At 38.6% G+C, this 12,947-nt stretch overlaps 1 long non-coding RNA gene across 1 annotated transcript in view; it reads right to left on the minus strand.

The window, feature by feature from the left end:
- The window catches only part of LOC120372667, a 64,482-nt gene extending 51,535 nt beyond the window's left edge, over positions 1–12,947 (minus strand). The window contains exon 1 of the long non-coding RNA XR_005585101.1: positions 12,859–12,947. This is a non-coding gene — a long non-coding RNA (uncharacterized LOC120372667). The remainder of the gene's footprint in view (positions 1–12,858) is intronic.

The raw sequence follows: 12,947 nt of genomic DNA on the forward strand, positions 1-12,947 counted from the left end.
TTAATGGTTATTCTGGGGAGGGTTGGGCTGCAATTCTGTATTTTTTTAAAAACTAATGAAAAAAGGAATAAAAAGTAATTGCTTTCAGGGGGAAAAGGAGGAAGGACTTGCTTTCTAAGGAGGGGAGGATAATTTGTTTTTAAAAGGGGCTTTTTCTATTAGAAAAACATGCTTTGGAGCTATGTCCTTATGCCAGCTTACAAGGCTTTGCTCAGGTGATATTATAGCCCGATAGCACAGCTACTGCTAACTAATATTCCAGGCTTTCATGAAATTTTATAATTAAAAATGATAATGATTTTTTTAATCATGTGGTGTGCTGAAGGGAATAAGCTTTCAGGAATGCAGAGAAGAGTTACATATGCCACACCTTCATAACTGTTGAAATAGCTGTTGAAATTACCACTTAGCCTGCTTCTATGATGCTTTCTTTAAAGCATGTTGATGGGTAACATCTTAAACATCCTGATCACAATTCGGAGATGCCAGACACTTTATATAAAAAAATCAAGGTGAACATAAATTGTATTGAATGGTGGCTTTTGTCCCTAGGTCACTCTGTAAGTTGATAGCACCCTCTGCCCCGGACTTACCCTTTTCCTTCCTAAAATCTGCACATCTTCTAGTCCCTTTCCCTTTCTTCCCATACATCTACTTAGGCTGTTCCCTTTCCTTTACTCCATAATGGCAACATTACATACAGCAACGTAGCTTTTCCATGCAAGTGCATTTCTCCACTTCGTAACAATTCAAATATTTGTCATGCAGGCAGCTGTTTAATAATGGTAAAACAAGTAACAGTTTCGGTTTTTTTTAATTACCTTTATAACTAAAGAGAAAATGGAATCTTAAACCAGCAAGCTTGGCCAAGCCTAGGTTTCATGAACTAGAATATGAAGGAACCATCTAGCTCTGGCTACTGTAACACCATGGCCCTATGTAGGTTATAAGCAGCAGGGATTGAAGCTTAGATTTCTGGCTCTTAAAGCATAAATCTTTACTACCGGAGCTAAAAGATTCACTGTATTAGCTACAGCTATAGCTATAGCTGGCCTCTGTGTGGCCCAGGCATCCCTAGAAAAGGACAGAGCAGCATCCAGAGAAGGTGAGGGGTATAGCCCATAGCAGCCTTCATTAATCTATTGCCTGCCTATCACAAACCCGAAGATGTGATGACCCCCCTTCCCCACGCACTTTTATGTGAGGCTCAATAACCTCTTCAAGAGACACTGGTGGTTGAAGGAGGCAGCTGGAATATCAATTAGGATTTAGTAGACAGGACTGGAAAATAACCAGTTGAGACAACAATCCAGAGAAAAAACTCTAACATTTGGAAACATTGTGGCTGATAAACCAGATGTTAATGCATAAAACCCTAGAAAAAGCAGGAACCTGGGTCATCCCACAAACAACACAGTCCACAGTTGATGCTGCTGGTAGTATCATTTTGTTTAAAACATGAAAAGTGTGGATACCGTGAAAACCGAAGAGCCTTAAAAAGTAAAACAATTGGAGTTTTACAGGTCCTTTAAGGTCTCTTCAAAATTGGAAGCAATTGCTCATATATATTTTTCTCCTCCTTTTACCTACAAAATAGGCTTTATTATGCAGCCTAAATAACAACTAATCAATATAACAATGGAACTAGTATCCCTGAATTGATTATATAAGCATGTTTGCTCCAAGTGAACCATTAACTATTTTCACTGTTTACTGTGGGAGCTTGAAGTATGGAGGGGAGTGGATAAGTGGAGAGCGGTGTGCTCTGGGGTTGTTGTAGATGTTTGTTTATTCTTAAGTGTTGTGGTGGTTTATATGGGTTACACACATGTAACTATAGTTGGTAATTTTAATCTTCTTTGTGTACCATAATTGTGGAAGCAAATGGAATTTTATATTTTAATCAAATGGTTCTCTCAGTAGAGGAATCACCTGGTGTTACTAATGTTTTTATTTATCTGGGGTTATCAGTTCATCTTTTACAGTCTTGGCCCCTTTGTCAGTCAGATATCCATTGTGTAGTGTCCCATCTTTAAAAAAAAATGGATCCAAAATATTAATCAAAACAATTGTCTAATCTCTAATTCTTTACATTTCATCACTCAAGTAAAATGGGATACATAACCGGATCCTGTTGAAAAGAGTTTGTATAGATTATACTCTATAGTCTGAACGTGAAAAGTTGGCATAAAGGTGTTTTCTCATTCCTGGTGAAGGAAACCAGTAAAGAAATTCTAGTCAACCAATAAAGATGACGAGTAATGATTCCAAAAAATGCGTTACGCACTTAGGACTTTCAATGAGACTTTTGAAAATTTTACCTGATATAAATGGAATCTTGAATGGACACTTAAATATCCTTGTTTTTTCTCTATCACTAAAAATCAAAGTTAAGTGTCTATACATATATATTTGGCTTTACTATAATCTTTCCTTTCTCCTTCTTTTGAAAACGTTAGCACATGTTCTAAGCTCTGGGCACTTTACAGTAATTTGTAAAAAAATCAATATTTAATAAAAATTTAAAATGTACAACACACTTAAGTGAATCCAACTCCCATTAAGCGCCCTAATTTAGCACAGCACTCGAACACATGCTTAAAGTAGATGCTTAAATTCTGTGCTGTATCAGGGCCAAGTGAAAAGAAACACTCACTGACTTCAAAGGGAGTAAGATTGGTCCTTACTGGACTATCCGACTAAACAACAGTAAAGCCAGCTCCCTCAATCCCAATAACTAGAGCTGGCCAGAAATTTTCCAACAATGGGTTTTGCCAGCTCTCAGGGCTTCTAGGTTTCTCACTCTGTGTGAGGGAGCCTAACAGCTCCAAAACCTGTGAAAGTCCTATCTCAAGCCTGGGCTTCCTGGCTCCGAGCTGCGCTGCAGGGAGCCTAGACACAGAGCTGCCAGATCTCCAGGCTGCTTGAAGAGCCTCATCAATTTCATTTTGAAAAGTCAAAATGAAGTCTTGTTTTGATTATTTCTAAATGAAATTTTGAAATTCCCATTCTATGAAAAATGTTGATTTCATTTTTATTTGTATTTTTTCCCCTGGGTTCCAACCCGCCTTAGCACTAACCCTTCAACAGATCCTCCACTTTACCACCTCATATCCTCCTCAAATGCACAAAAGAGTGTTGAAGTATTTTATAACCATAATGAGTCTTTTCATAAAGGTTGTATTACTCCATAATATAGACTAAAAGGTGTAGCCTTTGACTAGCTACATTCGTGGTTCATTCTTAAAAGTGTTCTAGAGAACAAATACCCAAACTTCCCAAATGTATTGTCTAAAGACAAAACAGTACAATATGAAAAGGAGACATGCATACCCCTTCTTCTGAGAAGCAATTCTTATCTCGCAGCATGTTCACCTTATGCAGAAGATGTGCTTCAAAGATATGCATTTGAGTTAGTAGTATTTATAGTAAGATTTTACAAGTTATAAAACTTTACACATTGTGCCAGTTTTGTCCTTGATACGTCTCCCTATACTTTTCTCATATCTGAATGTAATATTCAAAATGAAAGTGTTGATGAGTCATGAAAGTATTCCCTAACTTTACTTGATATCAAGTATTCATGCATCTTTGTTTTGACAAGTCTCCTATTTTCTAACGGCAAAACAAACTTCAGCTTTTCAAAGTATTGTGGGATGCTTGACATGGATGAACAGAATTGTGGGAAGAACATAATACATTCAGTTAGCGTCTAAGTTCCCAACACCACACACACATATATACATATACACACACATACATATATACCTATATACACACACAACACCTACCCATGTGGTGTTTACTATGTCTAATATATAGGCATATAATATATATGGTTAACATATAACAATATGGCTATGGACCGTAGAGATACAAACCTATTCTTTTTTCTTGCCATAAAGGTCCCTCGTGTTCCTCTTGAATGGGGGTTACTGCTCATACAGTGAGACAATCCAAACTTTATTTGGTGAAATAAAGACTACAGAACATTATGTGAAATTTATGTGAAATTCTAAAATCATATTTATTGGCCAATTCACAGAAAGTGCCATAGTGACCACAAAAATGAATCTGTTTTTAATACATGTACAGGCCAAGTTTTAAAATAACAGGTCTATTTTCAATATGCATTTAACAAATCATGTGGAAAATGCCAGGATTTTAGCAATCTCAGAATCAGAAATGATTGTTCAAAGTGCCAGGGTTTGCACAGATCATACCACAATGTCAATGTGGGGAGGGAACACAATTTATTCCCATTACATATAAAGTTAATTTTCAATGCACTTTCCCGTGTATCAATTTTTACTGAACAATTTATTAAAGAAAAGATGAAAAAAATCAGTAAGCAGATTTGTAGTAAATTTTCAAAAAAATCTACAAAAACAAAACCAACAAGGAGTCCAGTGGCACCTTAAAGACTAAGAGGTTTATTTGGATATAAGTTTTCATGGGTAAAAAAACCCAATTCTTCAGATGCATGGAAGAAGTGGGTTTTGTACCCACGAAAGCTTATGCCCTAATAAATATGGTAGTCTTTAAGGTGCCGCCGGCGTCCTCGTTGTGTTTGTGGATACAGACTAACATAGCTACCCCTCTGATACGAAAAAATCAAAGTCAGTTCATATTCAACTTTTTAATTGCATATAGTCATTTAACTCAACATCCTGCAAAAATTGTATAGATCTTCTCTTCCATATGCATTTAGCACTTGCAACAAGACATTTCTAGGTGTGGTTTTGATCACTTCATGTGTACAATAATATATTTAATATAATGAGCATCTCTCCTATGCTGAAGATATTGTTTGAGACATAATAAAAGGCTTAGAACAATCATACAATATGTGTCTGACTCATTTGTATCCCATCTGGTATATTCTATATTGCCTACAAATATGGTCACAGTTACACAGAGATTAAATTGTCTAACTGCTAGGAAACCTCTCAAAACTGGAAAAAAATTGCTACTGGCTAGAATTATTGCTTACAAGCAAGAACTAATGCACCAATATGGAAGCAAATCTTGCAAATTAAAAGTTTAATGTGAAAAAGTGCATTTTCCAACAAGGAAAGATCTTTTCCACTATCCAGTTATTATGAAATATGGTGACTATAGAGAATATGAAATATAGTGAAATGAACTGACCCAGTTAGCCAATTAGAGAAAAGGGATATTGAACTCAAAACAGTGTGGTTATCTCCTGGTTGTGCAAATTACTGCACTCTGATTGGCTTATAGGTATGATTTGCATAACTATATTGTTATATCTGAATAAAAAATGTCCACAACAAGCACAGATGCCTGAACTTTTGCCTCTCAACCTATCCATGCATCTCAGTTAACCCCATTCTTCACTGTTCCTCCCCCGTGTCCACTTACAATCCCTCATCCAATAAAATTAATCCTTTTAAAATTGTATTTAATGTGTGGGGGTCAGATGGGATGAAGAGTAATAAGAAGCTGGAAACTGAAAACAAACACTGTTGAGAATTTGCTTACCATTTTCCAGCCAGCTCTAAAAGTGGCCATGTTTGTTGTGACCTGGGAATTCTGAAGTCAATAACAGCTGTGGAAAATATAATAGCCAGTGGTGACTTGCACTTTCACTGCAAAAGGACCACCCATGGCTAGATCCTGCCTGTTAGGGACAGACCTGCACTAGGGGAAGAACAGAGCCACTTCACACCCAGAAGAGCAGTGGAAGGCCTTCTGCTTCCACCCTGACCTCCCAAGCAACCAATGGGGTGTGAATCCACTATTGCAGCCTTTATGGGGTGTCTCTGCTTCCCCATTTCATACCACAGATCATAATGGGGGAGGCATGGTTCCACCTCCTCCTCTCTGCCCCATATTGGAGCTCCATATGTGCCTGGAGAAGAGGGGATATAGCAATCTCTACTCTCCCCTGAACACAGACTGCAGAACTGCCTTTTCTTCAACTGGGTCACACAAGGTTGGGGTGAGAGGAAACGCTCCTTGTGCCCTGCCTTCTCCCCTGTAGACCCAAATAAGAACCAGGCATAATTTGGCCCATGGTGATTATACACAACACTTGACTCTGATTGGCTAATAATAACTCCAAACCAGAGAACAGGGAGTTGCATGTTCCATGTTGAAAAATAACCATACAATTATTATGCCATATGCATAGATTTGGGCCTGTTGTGGTATCCCAGCACTCCATTTCACTACAGTACTTACTACATAGGGAGCAACCTCAAGTACTCATCTACATAACCAAGCACATTCAGCCAATCAAATCACATGAATGGATGAAAGTTCTAATGTCTCAAAGAAATAACCATCCACCAGTAATGACAACTCTTGACTGTTATTGTTCAGAGGGCAGAGTATTTCTTTCATCCCTTTTACAAATTAGAGTGTTTAATAACAATCATGTGCACCCAGGGTGCCTCTCTTTATATCTCACAATCTAAGTTGTGACAAGCTACAACTGCTTAACCTTGCCTCCTGAGTCTTTCAGTCTTGTGTCAAATACACATTGATATGAAGAGAGACTCTGTCTAGTATCAGAGATTATCCCTTTGTTACTGTGTAGCTTGTTAAAAGAAAGTTTCATTATAGGTTTTGTATTTGTTTCATCTCTGAGATACTACACAGTAGTACACAGCACTTAGAGAGTGAACTGACCATAAGTAACAAAGGGAAATATCGGTTTGGGGTTTAGGTTTTGTGGTAAATAGAACTTCATAAAAAAGTCAACAAAAACGATCTAGAGATTGAAGACCATGAATAAAGAGACTTAATTAAAAGAACTGTGGATGACTTGTCTAATAAATGACCAATGGAGGAAACGTGATAGCCATCTACAAATATGTGAAGGGTATAAATAATAGTTAGGGAGAAGATTGATTTAGCTTAGGTTAAGAGGGTGCAACTAAGAGCAATGGGGGGAAATTAAGAAAAGGAGAATTTAAACTAAATACCAGGAAAAGCTTCCTAATGATGAATTCTATTAGACTCTGAAACAGTCTCCCATGGAAAGCAGTGGAAGCCCCAGCCTTAGAATCATTTAAAAAACTAAACTCAGGGGAGGGGAGGCATTCGAAAAATATATTATAAGGAACAATCCTGCACTGCTAGGATGATAGACTAGCTGGACTATTTCCCCCCACCCCATCTTCTAATTTCTATAACTAAGATTTGATGAGCTAATATATGTTCTAAAAGTAACCTTTAAACATTTTGGTATTTTTCTTTCTTTCCTACCTACAGTTTGGTATCTTTGTACAGGGCCACGTATATCAACAGGAATCACTTGAGTGTCTGTCTGTTACTCTCTAAAGCAACGATCTACTTCAAATCCATGCTCTTTTGTCAACACTGTTCTTATTTTCTGAACTACTGAATTGCCAACTAGGTGCTAACTGATAGTACTCAGATTGTGGTGGTGCAGTATATACATTGTAGCAGGGCCATTTCAAACATTTTCAGAAGAGACCACTTATTTCTGATGCCTCCATTTTTGGGTGCCTAACATAAGACATTTAGGGGCTTTATTTTGCGAGGTGCAAAGTATCTTCAGCTTCCCCTGGAATTGTGGGTAATCAATATCCCTGAAAAAAAAATTACACCTAAGGTTTTCAAAATTGTAGCACCCAAAATGAGTGGACACTTGGACCTTTGTAGCAACTCCAGAACTGTTTAATGTAGTAGATAAGACCTTTGTATTATTAAATGCAATCTTTATACAGTGCCCCCTGTTCTTTATGTAACATGATTTTTCCCCCACAGTTCTCTGAAATGTCTTAACACAAATCTGAGTGCTGAAATGTCTCTGCATTTTCCCTGAATTTTAACAACACAATCACTGAAAATTTTAATTATCTCTGAATACGTACAGAATTTGCATTCTCACAAATCAGAGCAGACCTACTTTGGCCATAAGGCATTCCCCACACAATGCAGGCATAACACAGTGACATTTGTCATGGTTCTTTTGCCTTCCGGCCTCTGCTGGAGGTGTTGTAACTAATGTACCAAACAAGCCACGGGCAGCAGCAACCAACCCAAATCACTCACAGTTTTAGTTCATTACCACAATAGCCTCCATGCTGTGAATGATTAAATATTAAGCAGAAATATATGTATTGTCATCTCAGAACACCTCTCAAATTGACATTCAGCTTCCTTCCTAAAACTACTAATTGCAGATACCTTTCATTCCAGAAAGGATTACAGTAGATGTTTCTATTCTCTTACCATTTGATACTCGGAGGCCTTGAGCCTCCAACTCTCATCTCTTTCACACCAACCTGATAACCCTCTCTAGCTCTGTGCCCACTATTTACTTTCATCTCTGCTGTGTCACCACTCACTATTCATTTCTTAAATATTAATCCTGTTTCCTATATTGCTCACCTAACATTAGCCTGTATTCTTTTCACATTCCAAAAGATCGTACAGCCAAAGCATCTATATAAATCTTTTCCAGCACCACAGAGCCTCACTCTTTGCAGCCTACTGAAAATTATGTATTACCAGTTTTGTTTCCAGTGTGAGACTTCACTCTAGCGACTAACATAGTCAAAGTCATCTGAGTAAGCCATTTGTTCAATCAGATGGTGTTTAATACTTTGGAAGGAATGCAACGGGAAAGACGTTGGGGAAAAAACCTTAAAAATAATCAAGCCCTGGACAACTTAGCAAAAGGTCTGATAAAGGATAAGATAGTCAACGGAGCCTAAAGAAACTAGGTGCCCAACTCCCATAGAAAGGTTAAGTTCTTTTGAAAATCCCACCCAAAACCAATGGGACAGAAATTTGCTCTATATTCAGACATATTTCTAAAAATGCACCATGGCATTTTACAGATATATAACACACCGCACAGCCTGACAGGTTCTGCTATATGAAAAAAGTCACAGAATTTGCCACCTAAAATGAGATCAGATATTTAGCTGACAAAATTAAAGTCATACTTCTGTGAAAGAAACATAAAAAACTTCTTATGCTTCTTCCCTAAAAATTCTCACCATGCAAATACAGCTGTACTATTGGCCCCAATGGAAGTTTTGCTTGAATTAGGACTGTAGAATTGGGCCAATATTGGGACCAATATTTTCTAGCTCAGGTGCCTAAAGTTTGTCTAAATTTATATTTAGGCACCAAAGGGCTAGCTTGCCGCTTGCCTTCAGGGAGCTGCACAAAGGAACTGAGGAGCGCAAGGCTCCCTGTGCTTCTCCATTAGGCTAGTCATTACTCTCCCTCACAAGTGGGATATTATGAGTGGAGTCATCTGTCTTCTGGAACTGGCTGGATGTGTGTGTGGGGGCAGGGAGAAGCAAACTGATTGTCCACTGGGCTGATTGTTCACTACCTTATGCAGCCATTTATACCAGTGCAAAATGAATACAGTGTGGGTATAAAGCACTACCAAGTCAGAACTGTACTGTTTTGCATTCATTTTGTAACAGTGGAAATAACTGCAGCAGGCACAGGGTTAAGAGAATCAGGCCAGATGAGTCATAGAAACTTCTGGGACTCCCCTGGGACCAGCACCTTGTATTCAGAGCTTCATAGGTGGCTAGATTTTCAGTGGTACTCACAACTTTTTATTTTCCACAAAAGAAAAATAATCCATGAGATCCTTTTAAAACAATAAATAATCCCCCTCCCCACCTCCAGCCAATGTTTACCTTTTTCTACAGGATCAGTATAAGCTTTTAGCATTACATACTTTCGCTTTATTTTTATTAGTATTTTAAGCGTATTTTATTTTATTAAATATCCTCTTCAGAAAATCCAATTAAAATGGACAGAGAATAGCCCAAGGACACACTCTCTCTTTATCACTCACACACACACTCTCACTTCCTTGTTTTTTGGCAGGATTTGTGCCTACTGTGCCCAGAAAAAAGTTTTTTCAATCACACAACATACATAAATTCAAATTCATTGCTCTGTCCCTCCTCCCCCACTTAGCAGACACACATACTCCAACATGTATGCAGTAAATAGAGCCCTTATATCTGCATTTGGTAAATGTAAAACCTCTAAAGAAATTAGGAGAGTTAAAAAAAGGTTTTTAGTTAACTTTGTTGTTAATGTGCATTTGCTACCAATGTTTCACTAGCCCAAGTTTCTCTGGGTTATGGTTTCTTTTTAGAGAGCATAAAATTACTTCAAAACAATTATTATTTCCCTTACAGTAATCAATAATATAAATATATAAAAATAATAATTATAATAACTAAGTGCTCATGAGGCCTGTTCCAACACCTATTGAAGTCACCAGAAAGACTCCCTCCCAATAGACACTGCGTATCAGGTCCACGCACAACCCACTTTTTCAATCCCCAGGACTCTTGCAAACTCTTGTAATCCCTGTGTAAGAATGTTGACAAATCCTTGTGTCCTTTTTCTACTTGTTATATAACAGAAGCTTTACATAAGATGGTGGTGCATTTTTTAAAGTATTTTCTGTGGTATCTTTCACCCTTAATTACAGTCAAGAACTTTGGGAACATGAACTGTTTTTATGCAATTCAGGCTCTATTAATTTCTGTTTAATCACCGTGGCTCTTTTCCAGAATAGTAAAACACAGCAGCTTGCTAGTCATTCATAAATAAGGAAGCTTAGTTGACTTGCTAGACATCACTGGTGAAGTTTTGCTTGTACATCAATGTTATTTTAGCAAAAATATTTCTCAGGTTTGATGGAATGTGCTGTAATAATAGCGGTTGTCTCTTGGATAACTCAGTCCAACAGGATATCTTTCCACCACTCACCAAGCAAAAAGGATCACGCCTCCAGCTAATATGGTCTAAAAGAAGAGTTAAACCATTCCAGCACGATCACAGATTTGAATTCATTCCAGGATGCCATTTCCTTTATTAAAAATATTATAATATTCTAGAGCAATGGTCCTAGCCCACTCTGGCTTACAACTGTGTTCCTGCTGTGTTTACACTGTTAACTGCAGGGAACATAGCAATTCTTAAAGAACACACTGGCTCCCTATTTGTTTTCAGTGCAATTCAAGGCACTGATGCTGATTTGCGAAGCTCTATGCAGATTGGGCCTGGGCATAGAAGTTAAGGTCAGCTGGGGGTTCTTTCGTTATCAGTCCTTAGACATGGATTTCTGAGGGCTAGTGGTTGAAGGGGTCCTCAGTGGAAAGCAGTTGGATCTGGAACTTTTATGATGTCTGGTATGCAGAGCAAGAGTCTCTGGTGGACATTCAGGCTTTGGTGTATACTATCTGATTTTATGAAAATATGCTAATGAGTGTGAATATAATGTAATTGGAATATGCTTCATGCAAAAGGTCTCTTGTAAGGCATCATTACAAAGCTTATCATATACTGAATGTGTTCATCCTATTTGTATGAATGTATCATTCTTGTATCTGAAACTAGTAATATAAACTATAACTCTGAGGGCCTATTGTAGTTATGCAAAGTGTGGGCCATTGATGGTGGTTTAGGATCTTGATGGCTCTGATCAACTAGGATAATTGACTGTAGATGGCTCTGTTTACTTGTACATCTTCTTGTATACGGGTGTGCTGGCAAGTGGGTAATGAAGTCTTGCAGTGACATGTGATCATGTCACCAGAACTGGAATCCATCTTTAACCTGGTGCTTTTCCATTTAGAAGGAGGGGTGGGAACCCAGAGAGGGACAAAGGATTCCCACCTTGTGCAAAAGATATATAAGGGGGCTGCAGTCATGAGAAATCCCCTAGCTACCACCTGAGCTGGAAGAAGGAAAGGATTGGGCCCAGCCTAGAAGGAGGCTAGTCTGTAAAAAAGGCTTATTGGAACATCTCTGAGGGTGAGATTTACCTGCATTTAGTTTAAAAAAACCAAACAAACCAAAAAAACCAACCACCCACTATATTAGGCTTAGACTAGCATGTTTTATTTTATTTTGCTTAATGATTTACTTTGTTCTGTCTGTTATTACTTGGAACCACTTAAATCCTACTTTTTGTATTTAATACAATCACATTTTACTTATTAATTAGCCCAGAGTATATATTAATACGGGGCGAGGGGGGGAACAGACAAACAGCTGTGCATCTCTCTCTCTCTATCAGTGTCATAGAAGGCAAACAATTCATCACTTTACCCTGTATAAGCTTATACAGGGTAAAACAGATCTATTTGGGGGTATGGGCCTCATTGGGAGCTGGGTATCTGAGTACTGGAGACAGGAGCACTTCTTAAGCGGTTTTCAGTTAAGCCTGCAGCTTGTGGGGGATGTGACTCAGACTTGGATCTGTGTTTGCAGCAGGCAAGCGTGTCTGGCTCAAACCAGGCAAGGTTCTGAAGTCCCAAGCTGTCGGGGAAAATGGGCTCAGAGGTAGGCCCAGTATATCAGGTGGCAGTCCCAAGGAGGGTTTCTGTGATCCAACGGTTCACATCTTTCCCTTGGCCTTATCCTATGAAAGCAGCATGACTGTGAGGGTCTTACATAGTTTAGAGATGAGTAAAAATGTTGAAAGGGGTCAAAAGGTGAGGTATACTATCTTTAAATAGCATAGAGCAGTAAGACATTATGGCCATCGCTCAACTCTCTGGCCAAGTCACATAGTCAAAATGGACCCCTTCCAGGGCACAAAGAGTGCACCAAACTGTCTACCCTCACCAGGGTCTTCAGTCCCATCTCTGAGCCCTTTAAATCCAGCCCTTTGCTCAGTTTTCTAAAAGGGCCTTGTCCCATTCTTCTTGCTTAGGCCACCTGGCCAGTGATGAGGGGAACCCAGACTTGTCCACTACTCTGGGTTTGAACCCAGGGACCTTACAAACAGCAGCCACATAGTACTTCCTTTAATTAGTTGCTGCTGAATTCCTTGGACCTGGTCCCTTTACCTTCACCCTTTACCTGAGGTTTAAAGTTCTCAGATCCACTCTCTCCCAGTCCCAGGTCCAGTAAATGCACTTCACGAAGATCCTTTGGACAGAGGGAAGCAC

This window comes from Mauremys reevesii, linkage group 9 (genome assembly GCF_016161935.1).
Source record: "Mauremys reevesii isolate NIE-2019 linkage group 9, ASM1616193v1, whole genome shotgun sequence".
NCBI classification, from domain to species: Eukaryota; Metazoa; Chordata; order Testudines; family Geoemydidae; genus Mauremys; species Mauremys reevesii.